The sequence below is a fragment of the Arachis ipaensis genome, chromosome B06, assembly GCF_000816755.2.
Source record: "Arachis ipaensis cultivar K30076 chromosome B06, Araip1.1, whole genome shotgun sequence".
Taxonomy (NCBI): Eukaryota; Viridiplantae; Streptophyta; class Magnoliopsida; order Fabales; family Fabaceae; genus Arachis; species Arachis ipaensis.
The window spans coordinates 99,802,495-99,807,812 of record NC_029790.2 but is presented as its reverse complement, the minus strand read 5'-3'; the positions used below and the strand labels follow the sequence as shown (position 1 = coordinate 99,807,812).

Here is a 5,318-nt window from a genome sequence, read left to right as displayed (position 1 = left end):
AACGTACTAATTTTTTATTTATTTTAACTTAAACAAAATTCTTGTTATTTCAAGAAACATATGATACAATAAATTATTTCGTAAAAAAAATAACATAATTTATATATTGTATTAAAGGAACCATCAGCCAAGCACAACCAAATAACAAAGAGATCCAAAATACATTATCAAACCTTCTTTTCATTCTTATTACATTTTATTTTAGCACATGCTTTTTTAATTTTTTTGAGTAGTTGAGAGTTAATAGTGAGTAGATGAATGACAAATACTTGTGAAGTTAGTTGGTAATATCCCTATAAATAGGGTGACTCTTGTATCATGTAAACCAACAATTCCAATACATATTCTTTGTTTTCTTTAATACTATCTCTATTTTCTTGTTATATTGGTTGGACAATTCTTATTACTCGAATTTAAAACTAGTCACTACAAAAAATGCATTGAGTACCGTCAGATTTAGTGACGATTTTGTTGTAGGATTCGTCATGCCAAATAATTACCGACAGATAGCTTCTTCAGACGGTAAAGTTTGCCGGTAACGTTTGGAGGAAAAACAAGACAAATAGGAGCCAAATTTAGCGTCGGAATTACCGTCAGAAAAATCTAATGGTAGACATTTTTAATGGAATGCTGGGTTTTGGTGATTCCACAACATTACCATCGAAGATATCTGACGGTAAATCCGACGGTAATCGTGTCGTAAATTTGAACTGCAAACCCTTTGCCCCTTTATTTTGAATTTACTTTCTCTCTCTAACCTTTCACATTCCTCTCTCTATCTCTAACTACTCACCCTCCCCCTCTCTCTCTAACCTTTTCATCTCTCTTCTCTGTCAACCTCCTATACCACTGTTACTGCAAATGTCCTGCGGTCGCTACTACAAATGGCCTGCCACTTCCGCCACCACTGTCACTACAACAATATGGCCGATTAGCTACCACAAAAATAGTCGTAAAATCATCACTAATCTGACGCAAAATATAATTTGTGACGGATTAGCTACCGCCTATCAACTAATGCTTTCCTCGCTAATTACAAGTCACATATCAGTGAGGCAAACAAAATAGACTAAAAGGTAATCGCAAATCTATCACTAGAGTAAAAGCTAGTTCCATAGAAGAAATAGACTAAAAGGTAGTCGCTAATTAACGACAAACTCTACTGTAGCAGAATCATCGCTAAATCCAAGTTAACTTCGTAGACAAAATGAAATGCTTAGTTGACGCTAATTAGCAAAGAATTTTTCCGAACCTAATTCGTCGCAAGTTGTCCGCTAATATGATCACAAATCTGTCGCATTTTGTAGCAAATTTATAGCTAATCTTTGAAAATCCTTAATCAAATTTGTAGAAATTTTGTCGCTAAGCCAAAGCTATTCAAAATGAGAAAGTAGAGTTATAAAATAATCGCTAATTTGCTAAGAAATAATATGTAGTCAATTAGTTGCAATACTATCGCAAATATCATTGCAAATTCCTTTTAAACTCGTAACAAATTGATAGGTATCTCATAAATGTTTCAGTCGCAATAGAATCTTTAATTTGTCACCATCATCAACAGGGAGTATGTCGCTATGCTAAAAGTATATTATTTTTTTTATTTTAGTAATAGAACTAAAAGATAATAACACATACAAATAAAATTAGTTCATCAAAATTATACATGTTTAAAAAAGTTCAAACCATATTTAAAGAAATTAGGTATTGAAGCTTAACCTAATAAAACTTAAGCCTTTGGGTTTGATCAAATGTTATTCTATCTATTTAATAACTCTAAAAAATATGACTAAATTAGTAAAAAAAAAAAAGACTCAGTTACAATATCAAATAAAGGTAAGTATTCACTCACTTCTTTAAAGATATTTCAATCTGCAAAAAAGTAATCATGCTTCTATAAAATTTATTATATATTACACATCTCATTCTTCATTGCACATTGAAAATTTTAAAAAAATAAAAAATACAAACAACACCTAAGATCTGGCATATCAATTGCATAAAGAACATGTCCACTAGTTTCACCTTCAGTTTCACCAATGTTGTCACTTATAATGTAATCAAAAACCAAAAAAAGAACATCGATATATTACTTAATCAACAACAAATTAAATGCAAAAATAGTGGCCATCAGAACAATAATGTAGATAAAAAATTAAATCAAGAACAAAAATAATAGAACCAATAAATTAAAATTAAAATCAATAACAATTAACAAATTTAAAATAAAAATAACAGTTGCAGCAACCAATAGTGAATAACAACAAATTAAAAATCAACAAAAAAAGTAGCAGTATTGAAGAACAACAAACAATAGCAAAAAGCCACGAACAACAAATAAATAGCAGTGAAGAACAAACCATAGCAAGAACAGAGAAATGCAAGAACAAAACAAATCAAGAAGCAAAAACCAATAACAAAAAATGCCATGAAAAACCAAAAATAGTAAGGGTATATATATATTAGCCACCAAAAAATAATATTAGCCACCAAAAAAATATTTTTAAATAATACAAAATGAAGATAGCAAACAATACAAAACACATGCATATATGTATCAATGAGGGAAAAAATGAGGAAGAAGTGTCGGGATACCTAAACAACCGAAACTAATGATATTGAAGTTCCAGTAAGTGATAGAGGAGTAGCTAACTTTGAATTTGGGTTGGCAGATAATCTAAAGGAGATGCTCAGAGAACTTTCAACACTTGAAATTAAAGAGATATTTAAAAAATAACAAAAAGAGAACTAAACACATTTGCATGAAGGAACCAACTTCATATTATCAAGGTTGCGAGAACCGAATCGGTTAATAAACTGGTAAAGTGACTGGTTCACTGGTTTGATGGTTCGTTCGGGATTCAACTGAAGTTCAACCGGTTTAATTAAATATTAAATAAAATTATTAAAAATACAATATATAATTTCAAATATTTAAATTCAATAATTTCTAACCTAATAAAATTCAAAATTTCACATAATAAAATATATATAAATTATCAATAAAAATTCATAAACAACTTCAAACATCAAAATTTATAACTAAAATATATCAAAACGCACCTAAATGACAAACACATAATGTTCTACCACAAAAAAAAGTATCAACAATAAAGTTTTCAACTTAACAAAAGTACTAATCATCAAAAATCAGAACATCAGCACCAATTTCCATAATCAGCAACATTATTTCAGAAAAAAAAGGATGTTAGTAACTAACCTTAGTGCATACAATGAGAAAGACATCTAATTAATTTGCTGCGAATCAGATGTTAGTAATGTGTGACTTGTTCCATCTGTTATGAAGGCCAGATTTATAAAGTTATCACTTTCTCCTGGAAATTTACAAGAGATAGCCCCAAAGAAAAAGAACTATTGAAATATGAAATACCCATAATGTATGAGGACCTTTCAGATAATTCAGAAGTGATTAGTGTTTTTAATGGTACCTCGAACAGTTTCAATTCAATTACAAATTCCTAAACCTGTTAAATATAAGAAAGCTAAAGTATATAATCATATTTAATTGATGCGACTTCAAAATAGTTACACTTCAACATATTTAGGATTATCAAACAGTTCTAGAAGAATTGTGTTGCTAATTGTCTGACCCTAAAGCTTCCCAAGCCTTGAGTTGTTGATCAATTTACAAGAAAATCAGCAAATCCTATAGTCCTCATTTGCAATGTGTCTACATCTATTTATAAATCTGAATTTTATGCAGTACAGGCTAATGCAAATTTTGTGCATCTTGCAAGTACAATCATCTTATTGCTTTATATTTTATTTCTCAAAATTTATATCTCTGTGAATGCTAGGATTCCCACTTTTTTATCATAAAAAAGATTTAGCATCAACTTAAATTGTATAAATAGTTTATATCCGGTTGTTCACAACCTAACCAAATTACACACTAATCACAAGTTAATACAAGTCTTCCGAACCAATAGCTAGACATTAAAGAACTAGAGAATAGTAACTTAAAACTGTAAAAAGCAAATATCATTCATTCACATAAAACAAGAGTTTACAAGCTCTAGAGATTCTAGGTACCCTGGATAAATCTTGTAAGATTTTGAACCTTGCTTCTCCCACTAAGTATCTTATACTACATATGGCCATTTTCATCAGAACTCTTGCATTTATTATATATTTCTAATTTCTAATTTTACAACTAAAATGTGTCACATGTCACTCTTTCTTTGCAATTGTAATCAAATCATTTCCTCTAGAATTAAAGAATTTTCCCCTCTTCCTTACTAATTTTACAACCAAAATGTGCCACATATCACTCTCTCATTACAATTGGAATCAAATCTTTTCCTCCAAAATTATGGAATTCTCCCCTCTTCCTTACTAATTTTACAACCAAAATATACCACATGTCACTCTTTCATTACTATTGGAATAAAATATTTTCCTCCATAAGAAATTCTCCCCTCTTCCTTATTAATTTTATAACCAAAATGTGCCACATATCACTCCCTCATTGTAATTGAAATTAAATCTTTCCCTCCAAAATTAAAGAATTCTTTCCTCCTCCCTACTAATTTTACAACCAAAATGTGTCACATGTCACTCCCTCATTGCAATTGAAATAAAATATTTTCCTCTAAAATTAAAGACTTCTCCTCTCCTCCCTCTTCTTTTCTCTATCTCTTTCATTCATTCAACAATTCTATCTCTTTTATATATAATTATCAATATCAATGACTAATTACTAATTTGACAATTAAAATGTGCTACATGACATTCTTTAATTTTATTAAAATTAAATTGAAATATACTTATATTATTTATCATATATTACTATCTAATTTAATAACCAAATGTGTCATATGACACTCTCTTATTAAAATTGAGAAAAAATATTTTTCTCCAAAATTAATAAATTTCCTTCTTAAATTATCTCATCTACCTTTCTCTATTTTTCTATTTCTCTCTACCATTTTCACTCTATATATATTTTATATTAGTAATTTGACAAATCAAAATATATCATTCGATATTTTTTATTACAATTAAAATAAATTTTTTCTTCTAAAATTAACAAACTTCCACTCTCACTCTCATTCTTCATCTTTATCTTTCTCTCTCTTTTCTCTCATTCTCTATTTTTTCTACCTTTCTATTTTACAGAAAATAAAATTAACAAAATAATATAATTCAAATAAAAAATATTATCATTATATACATATTTTTTTAGTTTTTTATTTAGTTTTAAATTTTCACCGCTTATCTTTCTAATCTATATTTTCATTTCTCTTCTTTCAAATATTTATTATATATAATATAAAAAAATATCAATACTATGACTAAAA

General features: G+C 28.5%; 1 long non-coding RNA gene across 2 annotated transcripts in view; it reads right to left on the bottom strand.

The window, feature by feature from the left end:
* The window catches only part of LOC110263421, a 5,095-nt gene continuing 1,493 nt past the window's right edge, over positions 1,717 to 5,318 (bottom strand). The window contains exons 3-4 of one of the 2 annotated variants that reach the window (XR_002349059.1): positions 3,218 to 3,293; positions 1,717 to 2,045 (exon numbers count right to left, since the gene is read on the bottom strand). This is a non-coding gene — a long non-coding RNA (uncharacterized LOC110263421). Of the gene's footprint in view, positions 3,294 to 5,318 lie in introns of both variants that reach the window. The other variant, XR_002349058.1, reaches the window with a different exon arrangement.